The 26,417-nt window shown below is 51.8% G+C and overlaps 1 long non-coding RNA gene across 3 annotated transcripts; it reads left to right on the plus strand.

Annotated features, from left to right (window-relative positions):
- Window positions 1-26,417, plus strand: LOC143273056 (uncharacterized). 3 transcript variants are annotated; one of them, XR_013050902.1, is made up of 4 exons: window positions 1-338; window positions 2,927-3,014; window positions 10,461-10,613; window positions 26,205-26,417. It is a non-coding gene; the product is annotated as an uncharacterized LOC143273056 (long non-coding RNA). The 3 variants fall into 3 exon arrangements; XR_013050904.1 differs by having other exon boundaries at window positions 10,489-10,613; XR_013050903.1 differs by having other exon boundaries at window positions 1-321.

The raw sequence follows: 26,417 nt of genomic DNA on the forward strand, positions 1-26,417 counted from the left end.
GGACCAGGCTCAGAAGGGAATTGAATTCAGCTTTAGACACCAGCAAAGAGAGAAAGGAGACAGAGGTTTCTGAATGAAAGGCCTTGCTGGGCAGGCCCAAGCCCAATACAAAACCTGGGACATATCACCAAATCTGCCCTGCAGGGGCTGTGAGGGGTGGAGCCAGGAGGTGCTAGAGAAAGACCAAGACCCAGGCGAAACAAAGGAGAAACACAGAGAGACAGGAAGACAAGTGGGACCTCAAGTGTGGGATGAGTGACAGAAGAAGACATGAGCTTGGAGGAAGATCCTAAAAGGGAGTGTGCCCAGAGGGCTGACAGGGTGAGCTGGCGCCTGAGGTATGGCCTTGGCCTTGAGAAGAGTCTGGACCAATGCTAGGAAAGATCTTTGACTCCGTAGGGTGTGGTTTGGCAGCCAGGGTGAAGTCTGTGTTTTAACCCACCAGCCATTGGGGGCTAACAGAAGCTCTGGGGTGAGAGTGTGACCCTGTGACCGTGGTGGAGCTTGGAAACGGGGGGGGGGGGGGAGCTTAGCATCAGGGGAAGAGGTTGTGTGGAGGATTGGGTGCCAGTCGGGAGCTGGGAGGGAGGGAGGGATGTTGTACTCAGGCATGGCTCTCCTAGGTGCTGAGGGGATCGAGAATGGATGAGTGAGAGAAACCATGAAGGCCTGTGGGTAGTGAGGGTCAGGGAGGGAGGGCTGATCAGAAAGACTGGGAACACCAGTGCCCTTCACCAACACAGGGGCCCCAGCTCCTAGCTTTGCTGTGGCTGTCCCCTCTGCTGGGCCACCAGCTTCCTTTCCATCCCTTGTCTCATGTGTCCCATCCTACCATCCCCACCCCCATTCAGGTGAGCAGCCCGCCTTGGGGATCCCAGGACCTCTGGGTGTACCGCCATGGCTGCTATGACCGTATTCTCTTGTCTGTCTTGGTTTTCCCACAGACTGGGAATGTTGAGGGCAGGTTTGGCACAGGGTCTCTCTTGTCTGGGCATAAATGAGGCATCTGGAGACCCTGCAGAGCATCTGGGAGGATGGCTCCATTTTCCCTTCCCCCTGGAAAACTTGTATGTGCCCTTCCAAACCCAGGTCAGTTGCTAAGATGTCTCCTGTTGGCAAGTGGCCGACACACGGGTATCTAAGCAAATGGCGGGCCATGGCATGGTGTGTCCTTTATCCACACTGACCTTCCTTGTTATGTGTGTGTGTGTGTGTGTGTGTGTGTGTGTGTGTGTGTGTGTGTACCAGCCAAGGACAGAAGAGGGTGTTAGATACCCAGGAGCAGGAGTTGGTGAGCTTTTAGGAACTGAACTCTGGTCCTCTGTACGAGCATGAAGTACTCCTAATGGTTCAACCATCTCTCCAACCCTGATGTTGGCCTTTCTAAAGTTCTGAGTGCTCAAGGGCAGAGCAAGACAGAGCTCTCAAAAACAAGAGCAAGCTGGCTGTGGTGCCACACACCTTTAATCCCAGCACTTGGGAGCCAGAGGCAGACAGATCTCTGTGAGTTCAAGGCCAGCCTGGGGTACATGGTAAGACTCTGCTCAAGAAACAAAACAAAGAAACATACAAAAGACAGCGAATTTCCCCAGAGTACTTACTTCACTCTGGAAATACCCCCGAGGACCTCGTATAGGTGGCAGGGCTGTGTAGTCCTGTCCAGAGTAGACACTATCACTGCTCCCATTTTATAGAAGAGGAAACCACAGCCCAGGAAGGTTAAGCGATGTACCCCAGTAAGTGGTGGAGGTGGGATTGAACCAAGGCTGGCTCCAGAGGAGTAAGGCCATACAGAGGGCTGCTGTGTAAGCCTTTTCTTTCACAGTGTCAAAGCCTCCTCTGCATCTCCTGCCCGAGCCCCGGGCCCCTGGACCCTCTTTCTGTTCCTCCCTGCTGGGCAACTGCTCCCTCGGTGCTGTGCTAACCCCGGAGTCCTCCCCAGAAGCCCCCAAAGACAAAGAAACAAAGCCAGCTCCATCTGGTTCTCTCACAGTCGCGCGCTGCAAGCCTGCCACTACAACTGTTTTGTTTCCTCCTCCTGTTCTCATTAGCGCCTGGCCTCACCACCCACGGGGGCTGCAGTCAGAGCCCCGAGTCATCCCCGACCCCTCCAGCTTCTGCCACCCACCACCCATCTGCCCCACTCGCCGTGATTCCATCCCACGCCACCCCCTGGGGTGCTCGGCGCCCCCTGCTTGGGCCCCACCTCCACCCTCGCCCCTCCACTTTTTGCTCAAACACCTGTTACTTTCCTAAGTCCCTTGTCTGTCAACACCAGCGACAACGTGTTCCTCTCGAGATGTCTCGGGGATTAGTCAGGCGCAGAGGCACTGTCCGCCAGGGTCGGGCGCCCAGCCCGTGCCTGTTACTGGAGATTAACGTAGTCGTATTATCCAGGATGCCTCGGCCGATGAGTGGATGACCCTGGGGGCATTCTCTCCTCAGAACTCTCGCCCACCCTTCCTCAGAGCAGGCATCTTGGTCCCTTTTGAGGGAGGGCTACCTTCTGGACCGTTCTCCTGTCTGTGTAGTTGCAGGCCGAGCTCTCCCATCTTTGAAAACCATCCTTCCCCTGCTTTTCTTTCTCCTTCTCAGAAAAGCTTTGCAAGACTTCCAGGACTTCTCACAAGGTCAAGGTCATCAGTGGCACCCATGTTGCCATTTTAGTCTATTTTAAAGATTTTTTTCATTCATTTATTGTGTGTGTATGGGTATCAGTGTGCCACAGTGCACACAGTACGTGTGAGATCAGGGGACAATTTGTAGGTTGGTTCTCTCCTTCTACCATATGGCTCCTGGGGTCCAACTTGGGTCACCAAGTATGGCATCAAGTGACTTTATCTGCTGAGCTGTCTCTCTGGCCCATCCCATTTTTATTTTGTACTGTATTTTATCTTTTGAGACAAAATCATGCTCTACGTTCCAGGCTGAACTTGAACTCGGTACCCACCTATCTCTCTCAGCCTTCTGGATCCTGGGATCACAGGTGTGCACCCCCACACTTGGCTCCTAAGGTATATATCTTTTATCTTTCATCTTTTTGGATTCACGGCAGCATTTCAGGAGGTGGGGAGTATTTGTGTCGGCATGTTTATGTGCATGTACATGTATGTGGGCATTCATGCACACTGAGGCCACAGGTCAGTGCTGGGTGTCTCCTCTACTGACTTCCACCTTATCTTTTCTTAAAGGTTTATTTATTTTTATGTGTATGAGTGTTTTGCTTTCATGCATGTGTCCATGCAATGTTTATGCCTGATACTTGCAGAGGCAAGAAAAGAATGTTGGGCCCCCAGGAACTGGAGTTACCGATGGCTGTGGGTGCCGGGAACCAAACCTGGCTCCTCTGCAGTGGGTGCTCTTAGCTGCTGAGCCGCCTCTCCAGCCCTCTGCCTTATTTTCTGAGATAGGGTCCCTCACTGAACCTGGAGCTTGCCGATTTGGTTAGACTGTCTGGCCGGCAAGCCCCCGGGGTCTTCCTGTCTCTGCCTCCTCAGAACTGGGGTTACAGACATGTGTCACCATGTCTGCCTTTTGACGTGAGTGCTGGAGATCCCAACTCAGGTCTCAACTCCGCCATCTCCCCACCCCCTTCACGGCAGCATTTCAAAACTGCTCTCAAAACCCAAGACCCCCTCTCCATCTGCCCTCATGTCCTTCTGTGACCCCTGGAGGAAAGCAGGGAAGCTTTTCTCAGGCCTGTGGAAATGTGAGAAGCCATCGCTAATCCTGGCTGTGACTCCCTCCCGCTCTGCCCTTTCCTCGGGACTCTTGATTCACACAGTCTTGTGACTTGAACTCTACCCCCAAACATTTCTTGTTTTCTGAGACAGGGTCCCGAACTCACTCAAGGACAACCTTGAACTGCTCAGCCGTCTCCTGCATGCACTGCCGGAAGTACAGACACGCACGACACACCTGGTTTATGTCCTGTGCAGACTGAACCCAGGGCTCAACGCTCTGCCAACTGAGTTACAGTCCCGTCCTCAAACCCCAGCAAGCCTTTTATTCCTGACTTCTACCCTGAGGCCCGAGCCCCAGACGTCCGTGTCTCACTGCCCAACAGACGTTCCTGTGGAACCTGTAGGCATCTCTAAATGAGCTCCTGGCTTCCATCCCCTTCGCCTTACCCCACCCCGGCCTCCCTCACTCCAGTAACCTGGAGGCCTGCTGCTGCTCAAGCAGGCAGCACGGGTCCACTTCCAACAGTCCGTCCCTCATTCCCGGAGCCATGTTCCCGGCCCTCCCTGTTCCTCTCCACCCCCCTCCTCTGCTCATGCTTTCAGTAACTGCTCAAATGCTTCTGTCTCTATCGGTTTTATCTCCAGACCTTTCTTGATGCTGGGGATCTGAACTACGGAATCAGCATTCTTTGCATACTTCCCTAGACGCTGGGTATTTGACGTTCCCTTCTGGGATCCATGTGGCCTATCATGGAGAGGACATCCTACAGCATTATTTTTATTGGTGTTGTTCTGGATGTTGAACCCAAGAGCTCGCACATGCTCCGTCCCAACCTGTACTTCCAGCCTCCTCTTCTACATCCTCCTCCTTTTCATCCCGAGACATGGGCTTGCTAAGCTGCACAGGTTGGCCTGGCACTTACTGTAGCCCACGAAGGCTCTGAACATGGGATCTTCCCACCTTAGCTTTCCCAGTAACCTGTATCACTCTGGATCCCGCCTCCTCTACATCGTCCTCTTCCCTCATCGTCCCTGTCATCAGGGTGGTCATCTGCCTACCTCTCATGGTCTCCTGTCACGTCCTGGACTGTGCCTCCCAAGCACCAGCCATCTTGTCTCTCACCTTTAGCTGGGGTCACTTCTTTGACCTTGCTACACAATCAAAGCGCCACTCTGAAATCCCGGCTCCAGCTGGCCTCTCCCGCCCAGCAGTCAGCTTCTGCCGTTTGATTGCTGACTCAGCAGACCTTCAGTCTCAGCGAAACTTTCATCCCCAGCTCTTCTGTCCTAAGCCCCTGGACTCAGCCTTTTACTCCCACTTTGCTGCTGACATTGCTTTTGGCAAAGACTGCCTGGGGCCTCCACCCTGTCAAGTTCAATGGCCGTTGCTCAGCTCTCATCTTCTTTGTCCTGGCTCCAGGCAGTGATGTTGGATGTGGCCTGTGACTTCCTCCATCTCAAAAACTCAGCACGCGTGATCCTATATTCTTTGAGAGGTCCTCTTCTGGCTTCGCTGCTGGACCGTGATGCAGCCCCAACCTCTGGGCTCCTGCACACTCTCGTCTCTCTCAGAATTCAGCCTAGGCGCTCGACCACTGAGCTACATCCCCAGCCTCTTTGATTTAGTTTTGAGACAGGGTCTTGCTACACAGACCAGGCTAGGATGGATTTACTATGTAGTCCAGGCTGGTCTTGAACTTAGAACAATCCTCTGGTCTGTCTCCTTTATGAGTCCCCTCTATCTGCACCCTCCCCTTAGATCAGTAGTTCTCAACCTTCCTAACACTGTGACTCTTTTTTTTTTTTTTTTTTTTTTTTGGTTTTTCGAGACAGGGTTTCTCTGTGTAGCTTTGCGCCTTTCCTGGATCTCACTTGGTAGCCCAGGCTGCAGGCTGGCCTCGAACTCACAGAGATCTGCTTGGCTCTGCCTCCTGAGTGCTGGGATTAAAGGCGTGCGCCGCCGCCGCCGCCGCCGCCGCCGCCGCCGCCGCCGCCGCCGCCGCCGCTACCACCCGGCAAACACTGTGACTCTTTATTACAGTTCTTCACATTATGGTGACCCCCAACCATAAAATTGTTTTGCTGCTACTTTATAACTGCAATTTTGCCACTGTTATGAATCGCAATGTAAATATCTGATATGTAACTCCCCAAAGTGTCAAGACCCACAGGATGAGAACCACTGCCTTAGGAGATCACCCATTCATGAATATGGCACTCTCCTGTTTGCTGGTGAACCTGTCCCTGAATGCCACACCCTGTTCCCATCCATTTCTCTGCTTTGGTGATCATAGAGATCTCAGAGTCACCATGTCCAAAGATGAACTCATCCCCTCCCCTACAATCAGCCCCTTTTTTATTTGTCCCCATCAACGTATCAGTGAAATGACAGGACGCCAACGTCCTCCCGTCTTCCTGGAGTCCTATGATCCTTCATGATTCGTGCCTATGTTTTAGCTACTGGAGTTCACTCATCTAGGATCCCAAAGCAGCCCAGATACACCCATGTCTTCTCCTCAGCCGCCCCCTCCTCACACAAGCTCCGCCGTTTCTTGGGGACACCAGCCCAGCCTCCTTTCCCGTTCTCTGTTTCGACTTCAGCTGCCAGTCTATTTCCCACCCAGAACCAGAGGGGTCTCACCAATCAGATCATGTGACCAATGCTTGTAAAGTCCAAATTTGGGGGCATTCCCTACAAAACCTGAGGTGACCTGGCTTACACCCCTCTCCACGTCCATGTCTATCTTCCTTCCATTCACGGAGTCGTGGCCCCACCAGCCTGTTCGCCACCCCCAAACTGCCTTGGGACTTAGCTCTTGCAACTCTGTCAGGTCACAAGACTTCCCAGAAGTCCATGGGGCTTCTTTTCTCCTGCCACTCAACACAGGGGCGCCTTCCTTCTCTCTGGTCGGCCAACTCCCCTTTGTGCATACCCCACCTTGGCTGAGGCCTCTTGGGTCTGGCCCTCTCTTGAGGAGTGTATGAGTGTGTGAAGGCACATGTGTGCCCAGGTATACCCACCTGTGCTTGTCTCTCTCACCTTGGTGCATGCGCCTTTTCCTTTTTCTTTCCTTGCATTTTGGTCTAATTCTGTCATTCATTCATTCATTCATCTGTTGCTTTATACCATTATTTCACTTTGAAATATTTTGTTGCCAGGCGGTGGTGGTGCACGTCTTTAATCCCAGCACTCGGGAGGCAGAGCCAGGAGGATCTCTGTGAGTTCGAGGCCAGCCTGGACTACCAAGTGAGTTCCAGGAAAAGGCACAAAGCTACACAGAGAAACCCTGTCTCGAAAAAACAAAAAAACAAACAAACAAACAAACAAAAAAAAAAGAAAGAAAGAAAGAAAGAAAAAGAAAAAAGAAAAAAGAAATATTTTGTTATACTAGATGGTTTGGTTTATGATGTATAAGAGTGTCATGCAAGAGTATTTTCTATTTCAGGCTTCTATAAGAATTTTTATTTTGCATTGGCTTTTTTGTTTTGTTTTGTTTTGTTTGTTTGAGACAGGGCCTCTCTGTGTAGCCTTGGCTGTCCTGGATCTTGCTCTGTAGACCAGGCTGGCCTCAAACTCACAAAGATCTGCCTATCTCTGCCTCCTGAGTGCTGGGATCAAAGGCATTCACCACCTCTGCCCAGCTTGCTTTGGTTTTTTGAGACAAGGTCTCATTAGCTCAGGCTGGCCTCACACTCACTATGTAGCTAAGGATGGCTTTGAATGCCTGCTCTTCCGGCCTCAGTCTCCCAAGTACTAGGATTACAGGCGTTGCCCCATACTAGCTTCTTGTCAGATTTTGTCCTCATTTCTAGATTATTCCATCCCCTAATTCATCTATCCTCCGATCTATCCATCTATAAATATACTCATCCACCTGTAACTAACCCATCCACCATATATCTACCATTCATGCGGCCATATCCACACATTGTCTGTTGTCTTCTCTCCACCCGCTCCTCCATCCACCCACCCACCATCTAACTAAACCCTGTGTCAATCAGTGGGAAACAAGCGTGCAGTCCCTCGGGTCAGAGTTCCCCACTTCCCTCCCTCCCAGCCACTGCCTCTATCTTGTTCCAAAGCTAGTCTCTCTCTTTCACACGGGACTCTCCCGTTCTGCTTTTTCTCATCTTTCTTTACACAACTGTGGGTCTCTCACTTCCTTTCCACTGTTGCTTGGGCTGGGGGCTCCCAGTCTCTGGTCCCCATCATTCATACTTTGCCCATCTATTTCTCGGTTAATCCACAGAAGTTGGTTAAACACTTGCTTTGTGTCAGGACCTGGCCAGTCCTGTGTATCTGTGCGCATGTGCACAAGTGTGTTGTCCACGGCTCCTCCCTCCTCTCCCTTCTCACCTGCTTTCATGACTTGGGACCTCACTACATGTCTCTCCTTCTCCGTCCCCACATCCCATCGTTGATGCCGGCAATGCTGCAGGCCAGATCTTCTTGCTCCTGAGTGGGAAACTCAAAGCTCATCCCCATCTGGCTTTGGTACCACAAGCCCCCTCGCCCTCCCCTCGGCAGATGACAAGTTCACCGCATCACATCATTTCCGCACTGTGATGTGTTTCTTTCCCTGCTCTCATTAGCGCTGAGTGTCATTGCCTGCCTGGGTCCAGAGCCAGGAGCCCCAAGTCATCTCTGAGCTGTCATTCCCGTCACCCACAGCCCATCTGTTCTCCTTCCTCAGAAAGCTGCTCAGTCCCCATCCCACTGTCTCCTCAGCCTCGACTCATCCCAAGCCCAGACAGTCCAAGTCCAGACCACTGCATCCAACCCTCCCTCTATCCATCCATCCATTGACCCCTCCCTCCCTACATCCCTCCATCCATCCCTCCCTCCATCCATCCATCCATCCCTCCATCCCTCCCTCCCTCCCTCCCGCCCGCCTGCCACCTGTCCAACAAATCTGCACTGAGCGTTCACCAGTCTTCTTCTGAGGACACAGCTTCTAAGGCTCAAGCCACACCTTGCAGAAGTCCAGTGTCCCGGGGAAAACGGGGCCATTGTCACCGTGCTTCAAAATGAGGCATCACACTGTGTGGCAAGGGGGGAGTGATAGTCATCTTCTTGGCCACGGTTGCTTTTTCTTTCTTCTTTTTCTCCTTCCTCCTTTCTTCCCTCCTTCCTTTCCCTTTTGTTTTTATGTGGTATGTGTTTGTGTGTAAACACATGTGTCTGTTTGTGCTTGTGGAGGCCAGAGGACAATTTCAGGCGTCAATCACCTTCTGCCTGTCTCTGCCTCCTCGGGGCAGGATTGCTGGCTTGTGCTACCTTGTCGGATTGCTTGTTCTGTTTTTAACGCGGATTCTGGGGACTGAAACTCAGGACCTCAGCATGCAAATTCTTTACCCACTGAGCCCCCGACTCCAGGCCCTGGGCCGTTTTCTCATCCCTCCTCCTTTCATGTTTTCTTCTATATCTGCTGTTCATCCTGGGCATTCAGAGGCCCCTGGCCCTGCAGGAAGCCCTTCACAAAGGTCTGCAGTCTCTCCCGCTGCCCCTCCTACCACCCCATATGATGCCCAGTGACATCACAGATTCACCCAGACAGGATCAACCAAGAATCTAGATCCTCCTCTGTCTACGCGTCTAACCCTCACTGAACTCCAATGACCTACCGAACCTTCCTCTGGCGTCCCTCTCCGGTTCCTCCCTCTATATCACCCCATCTCCATGGCCCGTACTGTCCCTTGGCCTACGCTACCCTCTACCTCTCTCCTGGCTCCTCTTGTCTGGCATCTTGCTTATGTCTTTCTCACTCATGGATGAGTTCTCCATCTTGGCTCATCTCCCTCCTGGGGACAGTGGGTGGGGTAGGAAGGGCATTTAGCGTTCCCCCTCCTCCCAACCACCACAGTGCTCATGCAGACCCCTCCACCAACTCCCACGAGCCCCATGCTGGACCCACAGTTACCTACCATGTCCTCTTTTCACTTCCCCAATCTTCTCTGTCAAGGAGAAGGGATGCTGTCATTTTCAATGACTGCCCACAGTAGGATTCCCGTCTCATCCCGCCAGGTGTACCTTGGGTATAATTTTCTTTGCAAAAAAAAAAAAAAAAAAAAAAAATCCTTCTCAGTCTCACCAATGATATATGAATACATCAGCTCCCCAAGTCACAGACAAGGTTGATCTCTCTGCTGTTCCATACCCCCTACTACAACATCCAGTCCTCTTTCCCAGTGGGAAACTACCATATCAGTGACAGAAAAGTCACCACACACAATGACCTATGTGTGTAAGAACTAGGGGTCAATCCCTACTACCACCAAAAATCCAAACCAAAACAACAAAAACCAAACCAAACCAAACCAACAAAAAAGTAACATGAACATATTACTATAAAACAGTCCAATCATACCCAATGGGGAAAAGCTGCTTTCCTCCTGAAATCAGCAATGAAGACATGGCGTCTTTCGCTGCTCCTATTGAATACCACACTGGACACCTGAGTCCATTCAATAAGGCAGGAAAAAGAAATAAATGAGTGTAAAAACTGGAAAAGATAAACTGAAGCTGTCTCTATTAGAAAGTGACATTATTATACACACAGAGAAACTTCTAGAGAGTCTAGAGGGAAAAAAATCTTCTAATGCTATTAAATGAATTTAGTTGGATCACAAGAAAAAAAGATAAATATAAAAACAATCAATGAGCAACTATACACCTCGTCAGAGAACAGGAGATGCAATATTGTAGTCTTGTCAGAACTTGTTTTATTTTTGTTAATTTCTAAGTTTAAAAATTTGTTTTTCTTTTATGTGTATGAGTGTTTTGCCTGCATGTATCTTTGTGAAGCACACGAGTGCCTGATGCCATGGAAGTCAGAAGAAGGCTTCAGATGCCGGAGAACTGGAGTTACAGATGGTTGTGAGTGGCCAATGTGAGGGCTGAGAATCGAACCCAGGTCCTCCAAATGAACAGTTAAGTGCTCTTAACCCCTGGGCCATCTTTCCAGTCTCTTATTTTATTTTTAAAAAGGAATTGCCTCAGGCTGTATAAACTATTCCCTTCTAGGCTTTTGTTCTGAAAAGCTCTTTCAGGGGCCCTCCTTCTCTAGTGGTACCCAAATATTTTCTCCTGTTGCATGGGACTATATAGGAGAAGAATATGGGCTCCAGCTCTCTTCCTGTGGGGACATACGGGTGCCTCTTGCATTTTCGCCATTGGAAACAAGGGCCATGCCTCCCCTGGTTCCATTTCTTAGGTTCTGGAAGCCCCCAAGCCCATGTGTTCGCCTGACTCTCGGCTCTCCTCTTTCCTTCTTTTCCTCAGTCTGTTCCTCATCTTTCCCCATCACCTTTGAACCTGGCCCTAGCCTGTGTGTGTGTGTGTGTGTGTGTGTGTGTGTGTGTGTGTGTGTGTGTGTGGTATGTTTGCATCTCTACCTACCTGCGTGCTCTCTCTGAGGGCTCCTCCTTCTCTCATTAACGCTTTGGCTTCTTAATTCACACATCACTGAACTTCTCTGCTCCCTCACTCAGCCCTGTTCTCTTCTACTCTCCTAAGAAGTGTGACTCGGTTGCTCTCTGAGTCTGGGTCATCCTCTCTCCCTGTGTGTGGGGGAGGGTACGTGCACTCACAGCCGCCACCCCTCAGCTTCTCCTGCTTACGAGGTTTTCCACCTTTTCCAGGTCTTGCTTGCTGTGTGTGTGAACACACATTAACACACATTGGTCATGAATGGGCTCTGCCTCTGCCCTCAGGGACTCCTCGTCTATCTGCCTGGGTGACCCTCTGGAGCACCAAGCTTGTGGCCATCTATCTGTCTGTCCAGCCTCTCTCTCCTTTCCTAAGTACTTTACACAGCCGCACATCTCAGGCTCTGGATGCCTATCATGGATCTTTCCCTCTTCCACATTCACTGGCCTTCTGGATGAGTCCACAAAGTTCTGTGTCCCTGTACCCCAGACCCTGATGCTTCTGTCCCTGTCCTGCCACCTATGGGGTCATGGGGGTTGGTGCCAACACTCCAAGCGGCACATCCTTCCTATCGCCCTGGACCCGTTTCTTGTTTCCCACCCAGTTCTCATTAGCGAGGAGCGTCACCACCACCTGGGACTTCACAGCTTCGAGCCCGAGTCATCTCTGACTCCATTTACTCCTACCACCCACCACCCATCTGTCTCCCCTTCTTGTCAAATCCTCTTCCAAGGGGGATCTCAGCGGCCCCCTCCCTGCTCCAATCAATCCTTGCCAGAGCCCAACCGTGAGTGTTTTGATATATGGACCATTCATCCATCCACCCACCACCCACCCATCATCCATCATTTACGCATCTACTCATCCAACAAGTGATCACCCACTGGAACAACGCTGAAGACACAGGTCCCAAAGCCCTGGGCCATATTCTGCGGGAGCTCAGACTCTGGGAGAAAACAGACCAGCTATTGCTGTATCCAGAGTGGCTGGACTCTGTGTCACTGGTGCATGGCACCGCATGCTCCTTGATTTGTGCTTGTCCACATGCGCAGGCGCTGTCTATCCTAGGTACTTCTCCAGACCCTCCGCCCTCCTCCCAGCTCCCTCACGTGGATGCTCTCAGCAGGGGAATACATCTCCCTCTGTCTCTTCCTCTCTGAGTCCTCTTTGCCATCCACTCCCAGAGGACCAGTGGCCTCTCCTCAAGATGCTCGGATGCCCATGGTAGCCTCAGACACTGCCGTGTGTCCAATGCCACAATGCTACTGGCTCTGCGTGGCTGTCAGTACAGCCTCACCGACTCACCGAGGCAGGACAACCTCCCTTTTCCCTCTGCTCTCCCACAGTCTTGCTCTCCCTTTCGCTAGTTCCTCGGCGGTCCTCAGAGCATCCTCATGCCACTCCCACACTGTCCCCTGCCTCCCTCCGGGTCCTCTCCAGGGGCACATGCTCAGTCTCTTCAGCCCTTGCGCTCACTCCTCCACGAAGGATGGACAGCCGTCGCTGGCCACTTCTTTCCCCTGTGACTCTGAATGCCTGCCCTAAGCCACGGAGCATTTGGACAGGGCCACTCCTGCACACTCTGACAAACTGAGAGCCTGTTTCTCTCCTAACTCCCCGTCTCCTGAGCCTGTAGAGATTGGCTCCTGGGTCCTGGGGGCTCCGTCTCCTTCTCCCCGGCCCTGTCTGGGCTCCTGCCTGCTGCTCCTGCCGCCTCTCTGATTCCAAGGCTTGCCGAGACCACGCCAGAACCCCGGGGACAGCCGCACAAGAGCTCGCTTTGCAGTGATGCCGTGCCCTAACCCCTCAGCTCCACACCACGAGCAGAGGAGAAAGTCTGCTTCATCCTCTCAGAGAGTCTCTCCCACCCCCTCTTAGGGCCCCACGGGCACAGCAAACACGTCCCTGGGAGCAGGGTGTGTGGGGGCACCTTTCTCCTGGTCAAGCCCTAAATCTGTATGTAAGAGTGACTTCTCAGCACGCACACACACACACACACACACACACACACACACACACACACACACTCAGAGAGAGAGAGAGAGAGAGAGAGAGAGAGAGAGAGAGAGAGAGAGATCTGTGCTCTCTGCTCTTCTCTGATAATACATTCTCTTTGTTGCTTCATGTTCCCTTTAGAAATAATCTCTTAAATCCACCAGGACCTACTGTATTAGTTAAAAACAAAACAAAACCCAAAAACCCAGAACTTAGACTATACAGGCCGAGGGCCTCTGTGGCGGTGCCTGAGCTTTTCATGACCCAGCATCACACAGCTGTCCCTTCAAAGTAAGGACGTTTGAAGAGGGTGTCTTCATCAAGGGCTGAGGCGGAAGCGTGGGAGCTGACAATGCAGAGCCCAGAAGAGCCATGATCAACTTATCAGCAATGGAGAGCTCTCCAGAATCCCAGGGTCGCTGTGAGAAGAGGAAGCAGCAGCTTGAGCCCCCACACACACACCTCCGTGTCCTTGGGGCTTCTTTGTCTCCCCAGAGGTTTGTTCCGGCCTCTCCCACCACCTGGACGTCACGCATTGTCTCCTCGCGCACGCATTGTGCCTCACTGCCCATCCCCCAGACCTCCCGCCTCTCTGGTGCCTCTCCGGTTCTTTGTGTGTCGTGGCCCCTCTGTCTTCCTCTCCCTCAGCCCCGCTCCCTCCTCCCTGCTCTGCAGACAGCCTTTATAGAATTTTGCTCTGTTTGTTCATCATTCCTGCTGTATGTGTGTGTGCACACACACGCATGCGTGTGCATGTGTGTGTGTGAATGCACACGCATGCCTGTGTATGGAGAAGCCAGGAACCAACAGGGATCTGCTTGTCTCTGCCCTCTCAGCTCTGAGACTATGATGCCAGGCCACCAGTCCTGGCTCTAACATGTCTTCTCGGGATCTGAACTTGGGTCCTCATGCTTTTGTGTCATGCACTTTACTTACTGAACCATCTGCACAGGTCTTACCTTGTTTTTGAGACAGGGTCTATCATTGGCCTGGAGCTGGCTCAGTTAGGCTGGAGTGGCTGGCTATCAAGCATCAGGGACCCATCCTTCTCTGCCTCCCCAGTGTTTGAATTACAAGCACAAGAAACATTATGCCAGGCATTTTTATGATTCTGGGATTCTTCTTTGTGTTATATGTGTGTTAACAAACAAGATTAGTTCCCACCTTTTCTGTCTTTCTTCATTTGTCTGCTTGTCTGTCTATTTACCACCCATCATTCCATCCATCCACTATCCACTCACCCATCACTCATCCATCTATCCATCCATCAATTATCCACTCTTCCATCCATCCATCCATCCATCCATCCATCCATCCATCCATCCATCTATTCATCTATCCATCCATCCATTATCCACTCATCTATCACCCATCCATCTCTCCATCCATCAATTATCCACTCTTCCATCCATCTATCCATCTATCCATCCATCCATCCATCCATCCATCCATCCATCCATCCATCCATCTATTCATCTATCCATCCATCCATTATCCACTCATCCATCACCCATCCATCCATCCATTATCCACCCATCCATCCACCTATCTATCCATTCATCTGTCCATCATCCATCCATCCATCATCCACCCATCCATCCATTCATCTATCCAAGTCAACAAATGTGAACTGGGCAGCTATTGTGTTCTTGCTGAGGCAGAGAGCTCAAAGTCCTAGTGTGCTCTAAAGAATGTGAGTCCACCACACCCCAAGGTGACTGAGGGTGACAGAGGCTCACCAAGAGTGCTTTTGGGTGTCACACTTTGGGGGTGTCTTTCTGTGGTACCCATGTCTCCTCCTTGCATCGCATCTTCCCAGCTTCAATAGGTCACAGGGAAGGTCATCTCCTGCAGCACCTGTTCACACACAGACAGTTCCTGGATCATGCCACCCACTTATGAGGCTCCTGAGACAAGCTTCCCTCCCCTTACCTCTGCATTGCCTGTGCCCTCCTGTGGATCTTGGTGTGGAATTATATTCACACATCCACACTTTCTAAGCCTGTCTGGAAGCTTCCTGAAACATTGCCGCAAACCCCAGGAACAATCAACTTCTAAGGGAAAAAAGAGTTCTGTGGGCCTCAGTTCTGGAGATTTTCAGTGCTTGGTTGAAGGCCTCTGTTGTTTTTAGAACTGCGATGATACATCCTGGCAGAAGTACGTGGCAGAGAAAGCCATTGACCTCACGGCATGAAAGTGGGAAGGGAGGGGCCAGACCCCACATGCATTTCCAGTTCCGTCCCACTCTAAAGGTTATGCCTGTGACCGCACCGCAGCAAGCCTTTACCACAGGACTAAATCGTAACCCTGGGCGTTTCTGGGCTCCAGCCTTGACCTTCTGCTGCTCTTCTCCACTGCCCTCCTCCCTTGCATGCCTCCTACTTCAAGTTCAGCCAGCCTTTCCTTTCAGCTCCAGCCTCCTGCCTCCTTTGTATTTGTATACCACACCTCTGTGGAAAATCTCCTCTCCTGGGGTTTTGGAGGGAAGCCTGAACTCATTCGGCTCCCCCAAATGACCTTTAGTTCCCTGGCCATTCTTCCCTTTAGTCCACAGGCCACAGGGAACTGGAAGGGATGCTGGGCGCTGACCCACCACTTCCCTACCTCACACCTTGGCCACCTCCTGATGTGGCCAACGCCTGAGTCCACCGTGTCCACCTCTCAGCCCCCTGGAGGCTGCCAATAATCCATCTGCCAATCAAATCAGCTCTTTCCTCTCTCATTCTCCCCTCCAACCTTCACCAGACTTGGGATGGGTCCTTTAGCTTGTCTTGATCCCAGCAAAGCCAGCCTCCTGCTTTTCCCTGCTCCTTTCCTCTCAGGGCTCCCTTACCTACGGTGTCCTTCCCAGGGCCCGGGGGCACTCACGCCTTGGCTTTCTTCTCACCTGGGATACCCCACGTCCATTGCCATGGCTGATGAGCAGCCCCCTTTGCCAGAGTCCTAGGGGATTTTGCCATGGGCACTGGAATTTGGCTTTTTCTCTGAGCCTCTCAGGCTGTGTCTGCTTGCAGGGGTCACAGCACTGGGATGGCTAGAGGGGTCATGGATGGGTGGACAGAGGGACGTGTTTGTCCTGTAAGCTCTCTGATCCTCCACTGCTGCCTCCACTGGTTTCATAGTTAATCTTTAATCTCTTAAGTGATGCATGGCTGCATCATCTTTGTACAGAAAGTGAAGTCCTCCCTAGGGCTCCAAGTCACTCTCTCTCTTTCCTGTCCTCTGGTCCCTCTCAGCTTCCAGTTTCTCTCAGTTCCTGTTAGGTGTGTGTGGTCATCACACTCCTGTCCCAGTGTGGTGGTGATGGTGGTGTGTGTGTTGGGGGTGTCCCCACAGGAAAGGGAGGGGACACTCAAACTTAGGAATACTGTAAGGAGTTTACCAAGCTTGGGGGCTAGAGAGATGGCTCAGTGGTTAAGAACCTTGGCTGCTCTTCCAGAGGACCCGGGTTTAATTCCTAGTACCCACATGGTAGCTCACATCAGTCTGTAACTCCAGTTCTAGGGGATCCCCTGGCCTTTTCTGGCCTCTGAGGGCGCTGCACACACAGGGTGCACAGACACCTGCAGACAAAGCATGCATACACATAACGTTACAAATAAAATGAAAAAAGATCAAAAGGCCAGGCACGTAGGCACAGACTTAGAATCTCAGAACTTGGAAGGCAGAGGCAGGTGGATGTCTGTGAGTTCTGGGACAGCTAAGGCTATATTACTGAGACCCTGTATCCAAACAACCAGCAAAGAGTCTACAGAGGTCTGTGCTGCAGGATCTGAGAGCTGAAGCACCAAAGAGGTTCTACAGAGACACAGAACTGACCGCCGCAGGACTCTGGCTACCTCTGCCTGCTGAGGGGCGAGGGCAGCAGCGACCAAGACCTGCAGGAGAGCAGGGGCTGCCTGGCCTGCCACCTCATCACATCCTAACTCTTGCCAGGCCAGGATGGCCATCGGCTAGACCCACACTGAACCCACTGACAGTCAATCGTGGGGTCAGTCTCTTGGGGCAGAGAAAAGGACGGAGAGTAGCCCTGGAACTTTCTCTGAGCCCTTTGTTAGATTTGTTAGCTGTCCATCTATCTGTCCGTCTATCCATCCATCCATCCATCCACCCACCCACCCACAGAGCCAGCGGGAACTGAGAACGCTCACGCTCCTGGTGCGCCAAGCAGCGTGAGGCGCCCGTTGGACCCCAGCTGGGACCCTCCATGCCCCATCTGTCAGGTGCTCGTCCTGCTCCCCCTCTTCTCTTAACTTCCTTGTTGACAGGTAGCCCCCCTTCTCTTCCTGTATCTGATTTCATCTTGCTCATCTCCGCTTCACTCCTCTCTCCAGAGGAGAGTTATTGAATTTTGCTCGGAGGCTGTGCGTCATTCTCGCTGTGTGTACGTGCTGGCTGCCTTTCTCCCGAGTCTCTTCTTTCCTGGGGCTCTGTGGATGTTGTTCTCAGGCTCTGAGATTGTTTCTGCTTTCATCGATCCTCACTCCCACTCCTTCTCCTCAGAGGAAGTCTTGATCATCTCCATAGCCTGCAAAGCGGCCACATCAGAGTCTTGGCCTGGAATGTAGCTCAGGCTGGCCTCAAACTTGTGGTAATCCTCCTCTGTGTATACCTCCTGGGTGTTGAGGTTATAGGCACGTGTGAGCACATCTGATTTTTCTTTTGGTTTCTTTATCCAATTTTATTCTTACTCTCTGACTTACTCTATTCTTTCATCCTTTCTTCTCTTCCTCCTTCCCTCCCTCCACCATCCGTGAATGACCTATCCACAGACCCACAATGCCTGTATACCAGGACTTGTGTCCTTTTTGGCTTACAGTCTCACCAGGAACTCTGTAGGTTTCTTCCTTCCAGAAGCATGGTGCGCATGGCCCCACCCTCTTTGCCCTTCCCCTTGCCTGTTCGTGTTCTCCATCTTTTGTATGTCTACAAACTGCTTGATTAGCTCAGTGCCAGGGAATCTCTGTCTCTTCTCCAATTCCTCTTCCTGCTCTCGGCCTTGAGCCCTTGAGCCGGCAAGTGATTCTCCACTCATTTGATGTGTTTTCCAGGATGAACTAACCTAAGCTCCCCTGTGCCTAACCTGTCCTTTAGAAAAGATCCCCCACCCTTCTCCTCAGGCCACAGGTCCTACCAGGCTCCTCCACCCATCATATTATTTCTATGTCAGCAAGATGTGACTCCATTCTTAATAGCACTGGACATTGCTACCACCCAGGGCTCATGTTCAGGAGCCTGGAGTCATTTCTGCATGTCCTTTTCTCCCACTTATACATTGGGTCATCCATCCATCTACCCATCTACCCATCCATCCACCCATCTATCCATCCATCCATCCATCCACCCACCCACCCACTCACCCATCCATCCATCCATCCATCCATCCATCCATCCATCCATCCATCCATCCACCCACTCACCCACCCACCCATCCATCCACCCATCTACCCATCCATCCACCTACCCACCCACCCACCCACCCATCCATCATCCATCCATCTATCCATCCATCCATCCATCCATCCATCCATCCATCCATCCATCTACCCATCTACCCATCTACTCATCCATCCATCCATCCATCCATCCATCCATTCATCCGTTTATTTATCAGTCCATTAAATGATCTGTTCATGCATCCATCCATTCACCTACCAAACTATCATCCATTGTCTACACATCTATTCATTCATCGGCTTATGCATCTGTCCACTCATTTATTCATCCATCCATCCAGAGAACACAGAACACTTATTGGCCGTTCCTTGAAGATCTAGATCTCATAGGCCACAACACATCCTGGACCCGAGTCCCTGGAAGAAGCAGACCCATTATCTACAGTAAAAGTATAGCATAATAGGTGCAATGTAAGTTTTTTACTTTAAGCATCACAGTGTGTGTGAAAGATGTGATGATCCGCATCTCTGGGTTCATTGCAGACATGACTACAAAATGCCCAGGGCATTTTGGGCCTGTCGGGCCAACCCCACAACCAGAGCCTCACCAGTAGCAAAGACTAACCAAGTCCAAGAACTCTGCCTTTCTCTCCTTTCTTCAGATCCATGACTGGAAGCACATAAGCGCTTCCCCTCATCTACCTTCCCCGTCTAACCTGGCTCCTTCTCCTGCCATGGTCCCCTCCCTCTCTTCCATCGATCATCTGCTCCACCGTGCTGTTGCCCTAGCAACAGTTGTTTCTTCCTTCCTCCCTCGCCTGGGCTTTCTCAGCAGGTGGACCGGCTCACCTCTCTCCCACCCGAGGAGACCTTGACCTTTTGTTCTCAACGTCTTCCTGTCCTCTTGGCATTATAGAACAGCTGGAGATGGGCACTCCACTGTGGCTGCTTCCCTTAGCCCGGCTCCACCCCCGCCCAAAGACCCTGGAGCTCTTTCCCTGCCCTACCTTCCTCCCTGTCTCTCAGGCCATTCTTCTGTTTGTCCTTCACCTATTCCCGTACAGTCCCGGGCTCCAAGCTCCCTCTCAGAACCCTGTGCTGCCCTGGCTGATCTATGAGAGATGGTCTCCACTTTTGTGCTGACCACACTCAGAGTGCCCTCGTCCCACCCCAGCAACCCTGCTGAGAAGGGTCACTGGGTATTCTCAGGAAGCCCTGGGTCCTCTCCAAACAAATGTTTGCCACATAGACACGCAGGGATGTATGTTATGGGGGCATCTTCTCCGTCCTCTGTGGGCTGCTCGAGGGCCGGGCCAGCATCCATGCATCCATGGAGTGCTGGGAACCACCTGTGGCTAGAGAAGAGACAGAAGATCCAAGGGTCTGGAGATCCCCCCTTCTCCTCTGCCAGCCCCCACTCCCTCTTTCCTCTCTATTTCCCTCCTGATTAAAAAAATTAAGGGGTGTGTGTGTGTGTGTGTGTGTGTGTGTGTGTGTGTGTGTGTGTTGTTCTTTGAGACAGTGTGTCTCTATATAGCCCAGGCTGGCTTCTAACTGCCTTAGCCTCCTGAGGGAAAGAAACGTTTTTAATTATCTATGGGATACAAAAAGAAATTCTCATGGCACAGTATTAAAGCATGGCACGGGCTGATGCTTCCTCTTCTCCTCCCCAAAGGACATTATAGTGACCAGCTCCTGTGACCCATCCACACAGAGGTATCTTCTCATTAGGTGTGGTGTGGTGTGTGTGTGTGTGTGTGTGTGTGTGTGTGTGTGTGGCCCATGAGCACAAGTGTGCATACCCACATCTCTAGAAGACAGAGGAGGATGTTGTATCTTGAGACAGGATCTCTCACTGAACCTGGAGCTGGGCTGGCAGCCAGCAAGCTCCAGTGACCCTCCTGTCTCTGGCCCCAACAGCACACCAGGCTATAGGAACGTACAAACCTTTTTATGTGGGTGTCAGGGATTCAAACTCAGGTCTTCATGCTTCATAATGGTGCAGCAAGTGCTCTTACCTACATTTCCCCAGCCCGACCAATGAGTTTTTTTTTTGTTTTTGTTTTTTGTTTTTGTTTTTTGTTTTTGTTTTTGTTTTTTTTAAATCTGGTGTTAGCTTGGGTCTCTATGGAGCTTGGTGAGGTCCTGGTTGGCATCTCCCAGCCCCCCCTTAGCACCGGTGTGTTGCTGGTTTGACTTGGCCACAGTGGTAGCATTTACAGTGTAGAAAAGGACAAACATACAAAATGGCGCTTTTTCCTTCTTCCCCTTCACCAAGAGGCCGTTTGTCAACTTGCTGCAGGCACAGGGCCCCTGTTTGAACACCTGCCAGAGCCCTTCCAGAGGAAAGGTGGCCTGCGTTTGCTTTGCTCTCCTGTGGATGGAGTGTTTTTCTTTTCCCTTCAGGGCCCAAGAGGCTGCTTACCACACCTGTGCTCAGGCAGGGCTCCCTCCCTCCCTCCCGCCGTTCTTCTGGGTTCCAGGGTGCGGTCTAGACCTTGTCCACCATGTTTCTGTCTGTGGGCCTGTCACATGCACACACCACCTCCCTCCCTTCATACTCTGTTCTCCCTCACACTTCTCCTCCTCTCTGCATTTGACCCTGGAGGTTGCCCGCCGCCGTCCCCCCTCCCCCCCCATCTGCTTTGGGTGAATGCGTGGGCCGCCTTGACCTCTCCCTTCAGGCTTTTTCTGTTCTCCTCCTCCTCCCCTTCCCATCCTCCGTGTGCACACGCCTGCCCGCCTGCCTGCCTCTTGCCTCTGGAGGGTCCCACTTCCCCTCTTCCATTTCTTTTGTAACTTTATTATTGATGTTCCACTCTCCACACCCCTGCGGCTTCTGCCTTCATCCCGCTCCGCCTGCTCCCTCCTCCCTGTAGAGAACATATTGGATTTGGCTTGGGGTTCGTGCGTCATCCCTGCTCTGCCTGTATGTGTGCCTGAGTGTGCGTGTGTGCGTGTGTCCAACACTTTCCCCTTCAGCTCCTTCTCTCTCTTTCTGGAGTGTGCAGAGTTTTGCAGTTTGTCTCTATTTCCCAGCATGCTTGAGTGTCTGCCCGTGCCCCGGCATGTGAGCCACATCTTTGAGATGCGAGGTCCGGCTACAGAGTGACTCATGAGCACTGGACCCGGGTCTGCCTGGCCCCTCACCTCCTGCCCTTGCATGGCCCACCTCCTCTCACATTGTGTTTCCTTCTTACACGAGCTCACCTCCTGCTGTCTGTGAGGACCCCCAATCTCTTCTTGTCCCCTAAATCTCTCCGCCCCCTCTCTCTGGCATACACCCCAGATTCAGGGTTCAACTTCATCTCATGGTCCCTGTACCCCAGCAACTCCTTCCCTGCTGTCGTTAATGCAGAGTGTGCCACAACCCAGACCCCCAGAAGGGGGGCGACACTCCTGCATTTTCACCCACCACCTTTCTGTGCATCTTCCTCTGAAGGCTGCTGCAGCCCAGGCCCCTGCTCCCGGCATTTTGTGGCCAATGAACAGATGGCTACCGTTCAGCCAGCCATCAAGGATGTCTGCGGGGCCCCTGGGAATTCTGAGGGGATAGAAATTCCAAGACCTCCGACCATGTCCCAAGGAGTTCAGGGACAAGAAAGATCAGTTACTACCAGATGATGAGTGACAGGACCTCCTAAAGTCTCTCAGCCTCTCTCAGCTTCACTGAGTGTGTGTGTGGTCTCACATAGTGTCCATGTGTGTGCGTGTGAATACACACGTGTGTGCTTTGCTGGGGTCCGCCTTGGCCTCTTCCTCCACCCTTCTGTTACATGTCTATCTCCCTGCCTGTGCCCTCCAGGACTGGGTCCTCACTCCTTTTTGCCCCTCTCTCGGGTGCTTTAGGGTCACACTGCTCCCAGTGGGCTTCGGGGACTCCATCTACACATGTCTGTCCTCACAAGCCCAGGTCCTGTGGTTCAGCACAGCACCAGACCTGTGGAGTCACCTTCCTCTCCTCAGCCCGGCCCAGTCTCCCACATCTGTGTCAACTATCCATCCCAAACACATCCCTCCCTGCCCCCCTTCAGATGGATGAAGACCTCCCCTCCAAACCTCTTGTCCTGTCCTGTCTTCTCCCCCTGTGGCCAGCATGGCCTCCGCCTCTGCCCACGTCCCTCCAACATGAAGTGGGTCAGGCTCTGGCAAGTCACTGGTCCTCTCTTCCTGTGTCCTCTTATTCACAGAAGAGACTGGAAGGGAACCCTGGGACTGACCACATCAATTCTCTTCCAGACCCAAACTCAAGCCAGCCTTGGTCACTGACCTAAGCTTCCTGGAGCCCACCCAGGATCTTGAGCAAATCCCCCAGAGGCTATTTGGTAGCCAAATCCCACCTGCCTTTTGCCTCTTCATCTCCCTTCCCTTGCCCGTTGGGCCCCAGTGACAGAGAGAATTCATCCTCGCCTAATCCACTCTCTCCTCCTGGCTTTTCTCCCATCCTTGGGTATCCCTGCTCCAAATCTTCTTCCTGTTGGCTTCTGAGGGGAGAGTTGCTCCCTAGGAGACAATGATCGCTGCCTCTTGTTCTTTGTGGGCACAGAGCCATCTCTGCACACTCATGTCCCTGAACACGGACCGGAGGACAAAGGCTTGTTGTGCACACCAGAGAGGATCCCTCTCCCTACACTGGCTTCCACTTCTTTATTCTCAGCCACTTACAGAAGTGTAACGACCAAGCCGCGGGCACCTCTGATTCCTCCAGCGATGTTCAGCTCTGTAGTAGCAGCCCGGGCTCCTCCCAGCATCTAGGACAGTGCCTTGGTCCTAAGCAGATGCCACCACGTTATCTGTGTGCCGCCTCCATCTACAGCCTCCCTCCTTCCATCCACACCAGCTTGCTTGCTTGAATGCATGCACACTTGCTTGCTTGCTTCCTAAACATTTACTATTTTATGTGTAAGGGTGTTTTGCCCGCATGTAAGTCTGTGTACCACATGCATGCCTTATGCCCACGGAGGCTAGAAGAAGCTGTCAGATCCCCTGGAACTGAATTTACAGATGGTTGTGAGTCACCATGTGATTGCTGGGAATCAAGTATGGGTCTTCTGCAAAAATGGCCGCTGCCCTTAACCATTGACCAGCACCAACACACTGGTTTTCTAACTCCCCTATCTGGGAGCTCACCCTCTGCTGGCTTAACCCTTCTCAGCCAGATCCCCACTGCACCCCTGGGCAAGTTCAAGCTGACTAATTTTGCTTCATGGCTTTCCAGATCAGCCCAAATTCTTTCAGGCTTTGAGATGTCTACTCTGTTCCTAGCCAGCCTCAGGAACCTCTTGCAAGAGGCAGTGGTGGGGTGCAGGTCATGTACCATCCTCATGCTGGTCTTTGCACTGGAGCTCAGCTCACAGCCTCCCTATCTGACGGAGGAAGGTTAGACCACGGGCACACACCCCAGACAGCCAGGCCCAGGCGTGTGTTTGGAGATCTTTTCTCCCCACCAGACCACAAGCATCTCCAGGGCAGGGTCTGTCTGAGTTGTCTCCAGTCTTGGCACCTGCCGGGGAGGATGGCAGGACAGACAGAGTGTCTGTCTGTCTGTGGCTAACTTCTTTCCCATGCTGTCTCTTATTCCCTTTTGCTTCCTTTTTCGTTCTCTGCCTTTGAAGAATTAATTGTTAATTATCTCAGCGATGGTGTGAACATGTTTGACTTAAAAACAGCTTCAAAACGTCACAGGAAAGACTAAAGTCGGCTTTGAACTGCCTCCCAAGTGTGGGCTCGGGACTGATCTTCCTTTATGATTCACAGTTATTAGATTGGTGTGAATTGCTCTGGTAGATGAATAGGTGGATAGACAGTGATTGGCAGATAGATAGATATGGAGATAGATATGAAGGTTCTAATCGGAAGGGGGCAGGGAGGACGGAAGGAAGAAAGGCAGGCAGGGGGCACAGCTCTCCCCGTTGGTCTGGCCATTGCCGCTGCTGTCTGAACATAAATCTGGCGACAGAACTCTTCATCCAGCAATGCTTTGTGGGCTCATCCTTGTCAGAACTTAGACCCATCTAGCCTTTTTTATCATCTCTCACCAGGTGCAGCCTGTGTGTATGCATGTGTACATTCAGGGTGTACGTGTATGCATGAGTGTGCACTGGTATACATGTGCGTGTGCCTGGCACACATGTCTATGTGTGTGACATTTCTGTATATGTGTGAATATACAAACCACACATGTGTGCATACAGAGGTTTGTGTGAGTATGTGTGTGTGCACACACATGTCCACAACATGCATGTATGTTCATGCATGTATACTTGCAGGATTTGTGCACACATGTATACACATGTAGCCTCGCCTCTCTCTCAAGCAGAGTCTGGGTTGGCTCCCACTCCATCATTCTTACAGACATCTCCCCTTTTGGCCTCTCCCTTCCGCTGCCTAAGATGAGGCCAGGTCACTCTGGGAGGCTCTCTCTCTCTCTCCTCCTACCTTCTGCACTGCTGGGATGACTCATCCTGCCTCCCCTCGGGCTGAAGCCTCCCTCCCTTGTCCTGCAGACTGGACCCTCCACAGGCGCCTCACACATGGTGGGTCATCTCTGCACTGAAGCGCATTTCTCATTAGCACCACTGCCTGCCCGAGGGCGCAGACCGATCGATCCTGAGCCATCTCTGACTTACTGCTCCCCCTCCACAGCCCGCCTGTGCTGCCTCCTTCCATGCCCCCTTCAGGACCTTTCGGCCCCTGCTCCTGGCAGGTCCCAGCATCTTGTGTCCCTCCTTGGGCCTCAGCTTCAGCTCCTACCTTCTCTTCATCCCCCACTGACCTCTGTTCATCCATCTCCCCCACGACTTCCTGGTGGCCTCAGGCATTACGTTGTTATCTCTGTTTCCTCCTGGCTGGGGCTTCTCCATCACACTGGCCTCCTGGACAGACAGACCTCACTCAGGACTCCTTGACAGCATCCGGTAGAGGATGTGAGTGGAGTCAAACCGCAGCCCTGGCTTGACCTTGCCTCTGCTTGGAGAGATGCTTCGTTTAAGTGCACAGTGACACAGCCACACACACCCTTTCACACTCCTGCCTCCTTCTTTTCAATCGTTTCCTGTCTTTTAATTTGTCTTATGGTTCTGGGTTACATTTGTTTGTTTGTTCGCTTGTTTCTTGGCCTGTCCAGGAATCTTTGGTTGGACCTAAGACACCGCTGACATCTGGAGTTTCCTTGTCTCTAGTTTAATATTGGCAAGAAATTAAACTCGGTGTTAATTGTTCCGTTAAACTGTTTTAGGGCAGCTCCCCAGTAGCCTTCTTTCGGGAGTCAGTTTATTCTCGCACTAGGGCTGGGGTAAGTGTCCTGGGTGATCACCAAGGGCTAGGTTGAGGGGACATTAAACCTGAATCTCTCTGTGAATGCTGAGAAATTTTTGAATGCTGAGAAATAAATGCTCCGGCTAAAATTTCTCAGCCCATGTTCTTAGTGCTCCAGAACTTCCAGCTAAGTAAATCCCATTTAAAAAAAAAAATAGCTGGGTATCATGGCAGCACACACCTTAATTCCTCACACTCAGGAGGTAGAGATAGGAGGATCCGAGTTCCAGGACAAGCAGGATGACACAGTGAGACCTTATCTCAGAAAAACAACAACAACAACAAATATAGAGCCCAGCCTCGGGAATTTGGTCACGGCTACGCAGAATGGACTAAGATTCTCTGGATTTCATTTCACTCAAACACATTTTCTTTCCCTTTTAGGTGCTTCTCGGCACACCAGTCAAGTGCTCTACCTCTAAACTACATGCCAGCCAAAAGCTGAGTCTTCATCTTGGTGTTGGGTCTCCTGCAGAGCTTGGCACTGGGGAGCCGTGCAGGCCTGGTCTCCCCATGTTTGACAGCTGCTAGTTAGTTTATCTCTTTCATGTCCCATTTCACTGCAAACACCAGAAATAAACCAGATGGCATCTTCAA

This window comes from Peromyscus maniculatus, chromosome 4 (genome assembly GCF_049852395.1).
Source record: "Peromyscus maniculatus bairdii isolate BWxNUB_F1_BW_parent chromosome 4, HU_Pman_BW_mat_3.1, whole genome shotgun sequence".
NCBI classification, from domain to species: Eukaryota; Metazoa; Chordata; class Mammalia; order Rodentia; family Cricetidae; genus Peromyscus; species Peromyscus maniculatus.